Genomic DNA, 14,612 nt, shown 5'->3' on the forward strand with positions numbered 1-14,612 from the left:
ACAGTCAATGTAAGGATGAACCACATGTTTTTTTCATGCATCTGTCTCTCATTGATTGGCACTTAAGCTTTTATGAACCTCACACAGCATCTGTGCAGTTCCAACTTCCCTATTTGCCACTGATAATGAACTTGTTGTAATCCACTAAACTATTTGATTCACCCTAATGAATCAGATGCTCTCGGAAAACCCACAACAAAAATATTGCATTATTGCGTCAGATGTTACGTGCGTCTGCCCAATAGAGATTCCCCCAGACAGGAACTGTAAACTTGCCATTTCTGACATTAAAATCTGGAGATAAAAAAATTAAAAATAAAACTTTAATACAGACAGCATGGACATAAAATCAGCCAGGGCAAATGTAAGGACAAACCATTTTTGAATGAGAGCATAAACAAATGTAATGGTTTGAATGGGATGAAATGACCAGCTTTCATCTGGTCATAGATGGTGGCACTTCATTAAATCAATGTGCTGCCTAGAATCCCTCTTCTGCGCCCCACACTCAGGTTAGATCCAGTTCCCATTCTCACATGACTTGGCATTACCCTCCCACATTTACCCTCCACAAACAGTACTAGTCCCACATAAAACTGGACCAGTGACCCCTAAATCCTAAAAGATTGAGGTAAATAACATCCTCTGCTGAAAATGGATTACATTTAAATTAGATTAAGATTACTCAATTTAGTTGTCCTTAGATAATAAATGGTTGGTATTTAGAAATATGACAGTAATTACAGTTATTTCACAGTAGTTTCAAGGTAAATAATGCAAATAGGCCTAAGTAACATAACTGCACTAAAATAGTTCCAAAAATATTTAGTGCAGCAAACACCTTAATTCATTGTAACCACATCATCTGCCTGGGCCATTTAATTTTAAATATCAAATGTGCTGCCATTTGCATCCTGATGATAGACATGCAGGTTTTAACCCAATCAAAATCTATTCAACAAGATGTGACCCAGTAGTGTCTACCCTTCCTTTTAAATAGTGAGTCCAAAGGATGATGACAAATGGTCCAAGTGTGAAAGTTGCTGGATGATGCAAAGGTGCTGATTCCCTCAACTCCTCACATTAGGCCAATACAGGCCATCAATCAAGGACTGTACTAAAGGAAAAATCTGCAGACCCTCCCCTAAGCCAACTCTACACTCAGGGATGGTTGATCAATGTTCATAATCAAATAAGCCTACATATCCACTATTTCCAATCACGTATACCAGTTTTAAGAGGCTTTCACACTCAATCTGCCAGCAATAAGTAATGTGTTCATTATCAATCACAGTACTTTACGTGTGTACTTAACGTGTGAGTAGGAATTTACTATTTTCCACTCAATCTATACAGGTAGTCAGCCATGAACACACTCTTTTCACACCATTTCGCCCGGTGGTCGGTGCTATACGTCATGGTGGGCGTAGATTTCAGCACGCATACGAGTGCACAAAGTGTTGAGAACGAGACGAGCACTTGCTCATGTCTGGATCACGGAATCTACTCAACACACCGCTAAGCCATAGAGTACAGGTTGGCTAAACCTAACTACAGTAATGGATGTTACTGTTTCATCAGGGAGCCACAAAGATGAAGTAAACAAATGTAATCACTGAATTCATCTTATGTTTGCTATTTCATACTGCCACAGAATAGAAAGAAGCTGAACAAATAATTGTATATTTGAATTTCGCATTGTTTAAAGTTGATATCATTCACGCAAAGTAATGAGACTGTGTGTGTAAGTATGCCTCCAGGATAATATGGTAAAGTTGGTCTCATGTATAGGCCCTTGAGCAAACAACTAAGACTAAGGACACCGATTAGATTCACTGTTTTTTTAAAGGTCCAATGCAGCCGTTTTTATCTCAATATCAAATCATTTCTGGGTAACAATTAAGTACCTTTTGTCAAAAATACCTGATGGTTCAGAACCTATAAGGGAAAAATGGGAAACCGATCTAAAAGGAAGAAATTTAGGAGCACCATTGGTTACAGATATGAAAATGCTCATACCTGCTCCTACAACCTAAGACATAAAATACTGCAATTTAAGATAATTCATAGGACATTTGTAGCAAATGTCTTGAGAATACAGCTGTGAGTCTTTCTGTGTACGTTTCTAAGAGCTTTGCACACTTTGATTGTACAATATTTACAGATTATTATTTTGGAAATTATTCAAGCTCTGTCATGTTGGTTGCTGATCATAGCTACACAGCCATTTTCAAGTCCTGCCATTGATCTTCAAGCCGATTTAAGTCAAAACCATTATTAAGCCACTCAGGAAAATGTAATGTTGTCTTGGTAAACAACTCCAGTGCATATTTGGCCTTGTTTTAGGTTATTGTCCTGCTGAAAGGTGAATTTGTCTCCCAGTGTCTGTTGAAAAGCAGACTGAACCAGGTTTTCCTCTAGGACTTTGCCTGTGCTTAACTCTGTTCCGTTTCTTTTTATCCCCCCCAAAAACTCCCTAGTCCCTGCCAATGACAAGCATACCCATAACATGATGCAGCCACCAACATGCTTGAAAATATGAAGAGTGGAACTCAGTGGTGTGTTGTGTTGGATTTGTCCCAATCATAAAGCTTTGTATTCAGAACATAGTTCATTTCTTTGACACATTTTTGGCAGTTTTACTTTATTTAGTACATTGTTGAAAACGGGATGCATGTTTTGGAATATTTGAATTCTGTACAGGCTTCCTTCTCTTCACTCTGTCATTTAGGTTAGTTTTGTAGAATAACTACAATGTTGTTGATCCACCCTCAGTTTTTTCCTATCACAGCCATTAAACTCTGTTTTAAAGTCACCATTGACCTCATTGTGAAATTCCTAAGAGGTTTCCTACCTCTATGGCAACTGATTTAAGAAGGACACCTGTATCTTTATATGGACTGGTTGTATAAATTCAACATCCAAAGTGTAATTAATAACTTCACCATACTCAAAGGGATATTCAGTGTCTGTTTTTGTTCTACCAATAGGTGCCCTTCTTTGTGAGGCATTGGAAAACCTCCCTGGTCTTTGTGGTTGAATCTGTGATTGAAATTCACTGCTCGACTGAGGGACCTTACAGATATTTGTATGTGTGGGGTACACAGGTGAGGTAGTCATTCAAAAATCATGTTAAACACTATTATTATACAACAACATTTGGAAAACGTCCAGGGGTGTGAATATTTTCTGAAGGCACCGTAGATATTGATAATCAATATCAGAGAACGTTTTGTAATCTACTGTAGGTCTAATTGCTGCGCAAAAAAAATGTATAGCCATCAATTGGGGCAACAGGTAGGTTAGAGCGTTGGGCCAGTAGCCGAAAGGTTGCTAGATTGAATCCTCGAGCTGACAAGGTAAAAATCTGTCGTTCTGCCCCTGAACAAGGCAGTTAACCCACTGTTCCCCGGTAGGCTGTCATTGTAAAGAAGAACTGGTTCTTAACTGACCAAAATAATTTCTTCACTACATGACCAAAAGTATGTGGACACCTGCTCGTTGAACATCTCATTCAAAAATCATGGGCATTAATATGGAGTTGGTCCCTCCTTTGCTGCTATAACAGCCTCCACTGTTCTGAGAAGGCTTTCCACTAGATGTTGGAACATTGCTGCAGGGACTTGCTTCCATTCAGCCACAAGAGCATTAGTGAGGTCGGGCACTGATGTTGGGCGATTAGGCCTGGCTCGCAGTCGGCATTCCAATTAATCTCAAAGATGTTCAATGAGGTTGAGGTCAGGGCTCTGTGCAGGCCAGTCAAGTTCTTCCAAACCGATCTTGACATGCTGGAACAGGAAAGGGACTTTCCCAAACTGTTGCCACAAAATTAGAAGCACAGAATCGTCTAGAATGTCATTGTATAATGTAGCGTTAAGATTTCCCTTCCCTGGAACTAAAAGGCCTAGAACGAACTATGAAAAACAGCCCCATACCATTAATCCTCCTCCACCAAACTTTACAGTTGCCACTATGCATTCAGGGAGGTAGCGTTCTCCTGGCATCCACCAAACCCAGATTTGTCTGTCGGACTTCCAGATGGTGAAGCGTGATTCCTCACTCCAGAGAACACGTTTCCACTGCTCCAGAGTCCCAATGGCAGCGAGCTTTACACCATTCCAGCAAACGCTTGGCATTGCGCATGGTGATCTTACACGGAACCCAAACCGGCTGTGCGCGTGCGCCATCGTGTATAAATGTATTTTGTTCCCCCACACCAAATGCGATCACGACACGCAGGTTAAAATATCAAAACAAACTCTAAACCAATTATATTCATTTGGGGACAGGTCAAAAAGCATTAAACATTTGTGGCAATTTAGCTAGCTAGCTTGCACTTGCTAGCTAATTTGTCCTATTAAGCTAGCTTGCTGTTGCTAGCTAATTTGACCTGGGATATAAACAATGAGTTGTTATTTTACCTGAAATGCACAAGGTCCTCTACTCCACCAATGAATCCACACATAAAACGGTCAACCGAATCGTTTCTAGTCATCTCTCCTCCTTCCAGGCTTTTTCTTCTCTTGACTTTATATTGCGATTGGCAACTCTCATAAATTAGGTGCATTACCGCCACCGACCTATTTCGTCTTTCAGTCACCCACGTGGATATAACCAATGAGGAGATGGCATGTGGGTACCTGCTTCTATAAACCGATGAGGAGATGGGAGAGGCAGGACTTGCAGCGCAATCTGCGTCAGAAATAGAACTGACTTCTATTTTAGCCCTTGGCAACGCAGACGCTTGTTGGCGCGCGAGAGCAGTGTGGATGCAAAAATTGAATAATATAGATTTCTACATTTATTTTGCAACGCTCACGCACGCGACGCAAGTGGTGTAGTCAGCCTGTTAGACTTGTGCTGCTAATCAGCCATGGAAACCCATTTCATGACGCTCCCGACGAACAGTTCTTGTGCTGACCTTGCTTCCAGAGGCAGTTTGGAACTCGGTAGTGAGTGTTGCAACTGAGGACAGACGATTTTTACACTCTGTCTTTTTAAACAACTCATACACTAAAAGGGCATTGTCATTCTTTTCATAATTTCACAGTATTATTCCAACCTCATATAGTGTGGAAATTTTAAAACACAGGAAAATCTAGTTTGGCTGCACCGGGCCTTTTAAAGAAGCCAGAATCACAAATAACTGCTTTGAGTAACCACTTTTCCATCCAGTTTTAATTGCATACAAAAAAACACAACAACTGTGATGGAAACTGGATGAGCTTGATGCTGCTTTTCAATAAATATTGAGGGTCTTGTTCTGATGACCTGATGATAGATGCTTGACTGCCATTTGACAAATAAAAATATTCTCGCTCATATCTCTAATAATCTCATTATGTAGACTAGCCAACCCGCACTATCTGCGAGCTATTGGCTAGAGTGCAGGTGCACATTTGCTATTTTATGCACCAGTTTTTGTGGCAAAACTATCAGTAGAGTTGAAAATGCGATGGAAACACATTGAACTTTAGATTTTTTATTCGGTACATGAAAGCTTGAAGGGATACCTCAGGATCTTGGCAATGAGACCCTTTATCAACTTCCCCAGAGTCAGATGAACTCGTGGATACCATTTTTATGTCTCTGCGTGCGGTTTAAAGGAAGTTGCTAACTAGTGCTAACAGAATTGCTGACTAGTGTGCTAGCAGATAGCCAGTGAATACCATTACTTGTGCTAACGCTAGTTAGCATTGGCTCATCAAACTACCTCTAACTTCTTTCATACTGGACAGAGACATAAAAATTAGTGCCTGACCGATATGGGATTTTAACCTAACCCTGAACTTAACCCCTACCTTAACTATTTTAAACATCAACTTCAATGGGGTAAGCACGTCATAACGATCCCGGATAGCACAAACCGTGACAGTACATTGTGACAAACACAAGCTAACTGTTCATTACGACAATGTTTCTTACAGAACCCATATGTTCCTTACTGTTATCCAATACAAAATGTATCGGCTATCCATTTCAACTGCAAAGGGCATGCACTGATGATTGCAAACATTTATGCAGGCAAATGCTTGCAGCACTGGTCACACATTCTAATGTAAGCCAACTCACGTTAGCTACTTATCTCATCATGAATGCAAGCACATGGGGAAAGGGGGATAACTAGTCAGTTGTACAACTGAATGCCTTCAACTGAAATGTAGAAGTGTGGGGGGCTGCCTTAAATCGACATTCACGTCATCGGCGATCAGTGGGTTAACTGCCTTGTCAGCTGAGGGATTGATCCAGCAACCTTTCGGTCACTGGCCCAACGCTCCTACCCGCCAGGCTACCTGCCGCCCCATGACTTAATAGGTCTGCGTCAACTGTCTTGCTTTTTGCAGATTGCATATTTCAGAAAACTAACTAAATAAGCACACTAGCTGTCATAGTATCCCCAGACAGTAACAGTGTTATTTTTGTATCAAGGTTCACTTTGGTGCCAGTTGAGTGTTGGCACATAAATAGCACAGATTGCTAGCTAGCTAAGCTAACTACCTTGCTGACTAGATAGCTAAGCTAACTATCTTGCTGGCTAGCTAGCCAGTTAAAGTTAACTAACTGAGAATGTTATGAGGACAGGGCTGCTTGCTTGGTGAAGTGTACTTTGATTATTTACTTTTTAAATACGCTGTCTGTGGCAAGCTACTCACCGTCAAACCACCATGCCTACTCTCTCTCACTTTGTGACCTGGGGCTGAGTGATGTTCAATGAGCAGCTCTTAGAGCGCCCTCTACAGGCAAGCATTGAAAATGTTAACAAAATGACCGCAAATGAGCACACTTATTTGTTTATTCTATGTATATAATATTGGTGCTTTATCTGTGGAATAAAGACCGATACAAATATTTATGTGAAAGGCCAATATCGGACGATAATATCGGTCAACTGATTTATCGGTCGGGCTCTAATAAAAATGGTATCCATGAGTTCATCTTACTCTGGAGAAGTAAATAAAGGGCTTCAATGACAAAATCCTAAAGCCTCCCTTTAAGCAAAAAAGTACATTTTGTGTACACTACATCATCACGCACTGATTTTTATCTACAATAAGTCCATTTGTGGAAACATACCACTGGTGGGAAAAAGTACATATTTTCTTTATGCAGATTCTAGAATGTCTGCATGAAAATCAATTGGATGGAAGCCTAGCTAGTGATTGACAGTATACAGGTATTATTGCATGTTGACTAACCAATCAGAGTGAAATTTGATTAAATCCAGTCATGATCAGTTTATATATTTGATTCAGGTAAATTTAGTAGATTGGCTTAATATGGCATTGATGTTGTTGGTTGGCTAGCAAGCAAAACTTGACGTTACACATGGTTCACTTTTGGGAAAATTGGTCCAGCCAATTGGTAGCTATCTATTGTTAGTTCAAATGAAGAAAAGTATGTACTAATATGAAAGTGCAACTGTAAACTATAAATGTATAAAACCCACCATAGCTTAATTTATGAATGAGGTCCCAGGGGGAGGGTTCTCGGTTGAACCTGGATGCGCATCGGACTATCTTTGCACTTTGAAACCCACGCCCACTGTTACGTATAGCACCGCCCACCGGGCGAAATCAACTATGGTTAGTGGCAGCCCAATTATGGTGACCGGATGTGTGTTGAAAGGAGTCAGTGTATGGAAATAAATCAAATCAGATAATTGGGCAGATTTGTTGCCAATCTAGACCATTTTGTGTGGCTGATTGGGCTGCACAACGAGTCGATAAGCCAGCAAGCCGGCGACCGGTGTTGTATCGAAGTGCCTGCTGACCTGAGGTGGCTCTTACTGGGCGACTATCACAGCTGTGTCGCCGGCGGGGGCTGACGTGGCAAGTTTCCCTCCCATGATTTTATTAAAAGTAGGATAACAGCCTACACAAGAAATAACTAATATTGATAACCATCTACATGTCACCTTGATACATGCATAGGCCAACAATCTACTACTGCATGTGGAGGGCATGAATGGCAACAACACTGAGACACAGTGTCCTTCAGCAACGGCGTAGGTAGTAGCTACCTAGTAGCCAATATCAGGGTGACATGCACGTATAAGAACACGTATACAAAGCATGAAGCAACAGTACACCATCAGTACTTTTAATAAAAACTAAAAACAATTGTCAGTTTTCAAACAATTTATATAACTCGGACTCATCCTCTGGCTTCAAAACAGAAGTCCAAACTTTCGCGGTATGTTAGTTGCGCGGTAAGAAACAAAAAAAACACTGCTTAATCAAAATCGTCTAACCTATAGCAGAGCGCTTGACACACTCACTCCTTTCCACACGCCCACTACTTTCATTTCGACACACCCACTCGCCCATACTCCGGTCATCATATTGAGCTGCAGCTACTCCCTTCTCGGCGAAATGTTGTGGGGCCCAAATACTTGCCTTGCCAAAAGCCCCACGTCATGATCGATAAAATGGATGTCTACTGAAATTGAGACTTTTTCCAGACTACAGAACTAGATTTGGCAGATCATGCTATGTGGACTATTATGGTGGACTCAGAGATAGAACTGCATTGAGCACCAGAGTCAATGCAGTGCTGTTTAGTGATGCCACTGCAGAACCGTATCAGTAGCTTAGCTCAGTATCAGTAGTATCAGTACCTTGTGACCTAGCTTATGATCATATTCCACTTGATGTCTGTATCGCTGTCCATTCAGCATTCTGACACCCGATATGGATATGGCCATGTCATTATGGATACTGACAATTTATATTTGATGACTAATTAATATCACATTATAAAACATATGGCATAAAAAAGAGATCAGACCTTGATGAAACATCCAGGCAAGCAAATACATTCCCACAACATTATTAAACCTCTAATCATATGTGGTTTGAAACAAGACATGGATCATACCTCAGCTGGGCTCTCAGAAAAAGAGAGATGGGGGAGTGTTAAGGCATTTGCATATTAGGTTCGGTTTTCTCCTAACTGAACTTGGCTAGGCAAAGGGAACATATGTGCCTCACATACACCCTTAAAAAAAACTTGAAAAATGTCCCTCGAGATGCCGTAGCCAGTATACACTTCCTCAAAATAGTCTGAATTAATATAAGATAAGTCAAGAAATTGTCATTAATTTTGACGTTTTTGCCAAGGAAGTCTTAGTCATGCAATTTTAAATGTAACTAAGATGTTTGGTGCTGTATTTCTCAAGAAAAATGTGCATGAAATCGTCTCTCGTTGAATGACAACAGACACTACATTGAAGAATCCCTACTGTTGATCACCGACGAAGGGGCATAGACTTCAGCTAGAGTTACGTGCACAAACAGACAAAAAAAAACTTGCCAAAGACCAAAACTAACAAAAACGTGACAGAATGTCATCATAATATATGCACAAACTGATTTGGATAGAAAGCATGTGGATGCCCTCTCCGGCGCAGTAAAAAATAAAAATGTAAAATAATGACGGACAGAAGTCCCCGCTTGGGAGAAAAAGAATAAGAAGAACTTTGCGAAATGTAACTATAAAGTTTATTTATTCACCAAATGTTAAAATGTTCAACAAATTACTTTCATATGTTGTTTATCAGCCCATTGCCAAGCTAGCTAGCTAACACGTTGGACGTGATAGCTAGCTAACGTTAGTAGGTGAACTCTCGTCCTGCTTATCGGCTGTTTAGAGATGAACAACTAAACAAACTAGGTCTAATCGTAAATTCAGCAATGTGTAAATTGCAATGTGTTATTATATCATGAAGGAATGAACTTGCTAGCCAGCTAAAGACATGTAGCAAATCGTTTTTTCCCCATTTGTTTTAAAGAAAAGAAGTGGGAAACCTGATCGCATTTCACTCCATTGCATTGGCTTGGCAAGAGAAAACAGTCCTGCCCAACTCAATTTTTTAACAGACAGCTGTGTTCTGTTCATTCTAGGCTTGCTAGCCAGCCAAGTTATTTGTTTATTCTGTTGATGAGTCTGTTTAGCTAGCTTGCTAACTAGCTGCATGCAGTGTCTGTTTACCTAACTTTAGGTTTGGTGTTACTAGTTAAAATTAGAGGCTGAGTTATTTTACTCTTCTATAAACAACTGTACAAGCCTAAAAATATGCAAAACTGTTAACAAAAAGATTGGACATTAATAGCAGAGGTTAATTTCTCCCCCCTTGTCTCTGCTTGAAGGACATATCACCCTGACACCCTGCAGATGTAAAGAACTTGTTTGGAACCTCCCAGCCACTAAGATAGTCACCATATCCCAGGATTTTATTATGGAGTGTGCAACATCACAGTGTTATATAGAAATAGATTCACCCATGTTATTGTTTATCATGCAGATTTGTCAAGACATTGTTACTTATGATGCTCATTCTTATTCAGAACTGATTTTCTGTCCTAGGGGATTGCACTGTGTGCAAGTCTTCAATTTAGACCACAATTAGTTGAATGAGGTGTTAGTAAAGGGCTGGAACGTGTATAAAATAAATGGTGGCGGTCATGACAAAACTTGCCTTGATGTACTGATCAAGTTTATGAATGTTGGAGGTTAATCTACTTAAAATGTCCCTCACTTGGGAATTACCTATTTTGTACAATGGACTTTTTTTAAGGACTCATGCACAGATACAGGAAAACCAATCAAAGTGTTAATATTTATTCAAAATGACAAGTGTTGATGTCTCAATGCTGTATTAATTTCATTGAATATATACAGTACCATTCAAAAGTTTGGACACACCTACTCATTCAAGTGTTTTTCTTTATTTTTACTATTTTCTACATTGTAGAATAATAGTGAAGACATCAAAACTATGAAATAATATATGGAATCATGTAGTAACCAAAAAAGTGCTAAACAAATCAAAATATATTTTATATTTGAGATTCTTCAAAGTAGCCACCCTTTGCCTTGATGACAGCTTTGCACACTCTTGGCATTCTCTCAACCAGCTTTGTGAGAGTCACCTGGAATGCATTTCAATTATCAGGTGTGCCTTGAATGAGTAGAAACTAAAACACTGGAATGAGTAGGTGTGTCCAAACTTTTGACTGGTACTGTATATGTTTGATATGCATTTATATAATTATATTGGACATGTTATCCTTCATCATATGCCAGTATTTGTATCCAATGCATTTAGCTTACATTAGGATGAAGTAGCCTAGGCCACCTTATCTAGTTAGACTGCATCATATCACCTTTCAATATCAGTTATCAACTAATATGAAACCATGTTATCCTGAACATCAGTGTAAGAGAGACAATAGACACTGTAACCTTACATTGCAGAATAGAATATCACAAAAATCATGGTGATAAATAAAACATAGGCTATAGAGTTTTGGGCTAATGTGAAAACATGGACCCACTAACGATCCCGCTCATAGAGGTTTACGATAAGCGATCTTTCAATAAAGTCTGGCTACTTACTCATTAGATAACTGTCCATTTGGCCCAGCTGGAACAGGGGTGCATCTCCCATTCGTTTTTGGAATACAGATATTTTTTTTTTTCAGGACACCAGAGTTTGTTGGCAGCAAAATCCCAGTGGTCGCAAAAGCAAACTAACTGCTCCTCATCATCATCCTCCATTTCTGTAAGAATTGTAGTCACGTATTAGAAATCTCCACAGCACAAACATTCCTCCTTTGAGGAATTGGAGCGCAATTGCCACAACTGCATGACCAGTCGGTCTTGATCCTGGGGATGGGTTGGATCTGTGGTACAGCCACTGCTGTGGCTTAGGTGGCAAGAGCAGCAGCGGCCATCTGAAGCTTAATTTGCCTCAATTCTTCACCCAAATACTCAGGCTCAAATAAATATGGTTCGATCTGTGCACCTCCAGTTGTTTTCTTCATCACTCATGAGTATTTCATAGTCAGACATATTTGTAGGTTGTTTGATTAATTTGTATAACTAACGTGTAACGCTGTCTTCACTTATCCACCAAAGAAAACTTGCATCTGTGGATAAGGGCATAACGTGCAGTTTCTACGTAGCAGGGATTCCCCCGAGAGCACACATGGGCAGTTGTTACCCATCTCCGCTGCTGTGGCAGTCAGCTTCATAAAATAATGATATAAAATCATCTCAAATGTTTTAGGTGAAAAAGTACACATTTCTTGACTCAAAGAATTGAGGCAAGAATTAAGCGTCAGTATAAAGGCAAAGTAGAGTCGCAATTCAACAGCTCAGACACAAGACATATGTGGCAGGGTCTACAGTCAATCATGGATTACAAAAAGAAAACCAGCCCCGTCGCGGACACTGACGTCTTGCTCCCAGACAAACTAAAGAACTTCTTTGCTCGCTTTGAGGACAACACAGTGCCACTGACACGGCCCGCTACCAAAACCTGCGGGCTCTCCTTCACCGCAGCCAATGTGAGTAAAACATTTAAACGTGTTAACCCTCGCAAGGCTGCCGGCCCAGACGGCATCCCTTGCCGCATCCTCAGAGCATGCGTAGACCAGTTGGCTGGAATGTTTACGGACATATTCAATCAATCCCTATCCCAGTCTGCTGTTCCCACATGCTTCAAAAATGGCCACCATTGTTCCTGTTCCTAAGAAAGCTAAGGTAACTGAGCTAAACGACTATCATTCCATCATCATGAAGTGCTTTGAGAGACTAGTCAAGGATCATATCACCTCCACCCTACCTGACACCCTAGACCCACTCCAATTTGCTTACCGCCCCAATAGGTCCACAGACGACGCAATCGCAATCACACTGCCCTAACCCATCTGGACAAGAGGAATACCTATGCAAGAATGCTGTTCATCGATTACAGCAAAGCATTTAACACCAAAGTACCCTCCAAACTGGGTCTCGACCCCACCCTGTGCAACTGGGTCCTGGACTTTCTGACAGGCCACCCCCAGGTGGTGAGGGTAGGAAACAACATCTCCACCCCGCTGATCCTCAACACTGGGGCCCCACAAGGGTACGTTCTCAGCCCTCTCCTGTACTCCCTGTTCACCCATGACTGCGTGGCCATGCACGCCTCCAACTCAATCATCAAGTTTGCAGACGACACTACAGTGGTAGGCTTGATTACCAACAACAACGAGACGGCCTACAGGGAGGAGGTGAGGGCCCTCGGAGTGTGGTGTCAGGAAAATGACCTCAAACTAAACGTCAACAAAACATAGGAGATTATTGTGGACTTCAGGAAACAGCAGAGGGAGCACCCCCCCCTATCCACATCGACGGGACAGTAGTTGAGAAGGTGGAAAGTTAAGTTCCTCGGCGTACACATCACGGACAAACTGAAATGGCCCACCCACACAGACAGCGTGGTGAAGAAGGCGCCTCTTCAACCTCAGGAGGCTGAAGAAATTTGGCATGTCAACGAAAACACTCACAAACTTTTACAGATGCACAATCGAGAGCATCTTGTCGGGCTGTATCACCGCCTGGTACGGCAACTACTCCGCCCACAACCGTAAGGCTCTCCAGAGGGTAGTGAGGTCTGCACAACGCATCACCGGGGGCAAACTACCTGCCCTCCAAGACACCTACACCACCCGATGTCACAGGAAGGCCAAAAAGATGATCAAGGACAACAACCACCCGAGCCACTGCCTGTTCACCCCGCTACCATCCAGAAGGCGAGGTCAGTACAGGTGCATCAAAGTTGGGACCGAGAGACTGAAAAACAGCTTCTATCTCAAGGCGATCAGACTGTTAAACAGCTATCACTAACATTGAGTGGCTGCTGCCAACATACTGACTCAAATCTCTAGCCACTTTAATAATAAAAAATTGGATGCAATAAATGTATCACTAGGCACTTTAAACAATGCCAATTTATATAATGTGTACATACCCTACATTACTCATCTCATATGTATATACTGTACTCTATACCATCTACTGCATCTTGCCTATGCCGCACGGCCATCGCTCATCCATATATTTATATGTGCATATTCTTATTCATTAATTTACACTTGTGTGTGTATAAGGTAGTTGTTGTGAAATTGTTAAGATTACTTGTTAGATATTACTGCACGGTCGGAACTAGAAGCACAAGCATTTCTCTACACTCGCATTAACATCTGCTAACCATGTGTATATGACCAATAAAATTTGATTTGAAATCAGTACTTTTGACAAAAATAACTCAATAAAACTGTGAATTTGCCCACACTTTCTGAATCAGGAAATCACTGCCAGTGTAGCAGAGCTAGGCCTGCATCCCACCCCTTACAGAACCAATCAGTCGATATAGTCGAGAACAATCAGCAGAAATCATACGATGTGAATTAGACAGTGGGGCATCGGCTGACCCACTAGTTGGACGTGGTGACTCTGCTCGGGCATTTATTTAACGCCTGCTAAGTTAGGTTAGCCATGAAATGACAGCAATTGCGAGCCCCAACCACAAGATCAAAAAAACATGGCTTTATGCATTACATATCTGTTGAGTCTACAGGTGACTGCTGCTAGGCCTATTTGATTGGGAAATCGATGAGATTCCCCTGGGAGAATTATTTGGACAAAAACCACCCTTGCGGGAAATGTAAGGACTTTATATTGTAGCGTGGCCAGAGAGCAATAACAAAGGAATGCGCCGGGTTAAGGAGTCATTGGTTGAAGATTCTGAAGCATCAGCGGCAAGCCAACAATTGTCTACTTCA

General features: G+C 41.1%; 1 protein-coding gene across 2 annotated transcripts in view; it reads right to left on the reverse strand.

Moving 5' to 3' along the window:
- LOC115153302 (attractin-like protein 1) overlaps positions 1-14,612 on the reverse strand; it is a 332,646-nt gene that overhangs the window by 316,855 nt on the left and 1,179 nt on the right. The window lies entirely within an intron of this gene.

The sequence above is a fragment of the Salmo trutta genome, chromosome 18, assembly GCF_901001165.1.
Source record: "Salmo trutta chromosome 18, fSalTru1.1, whole genome shotgun sequence".
Taxonomy (NCBI): Eukaryota; Metazoa; Chordata; class Actinopteri; order Salmoniformes; family Salmonidae; genus Salmo; species Salmo trutta.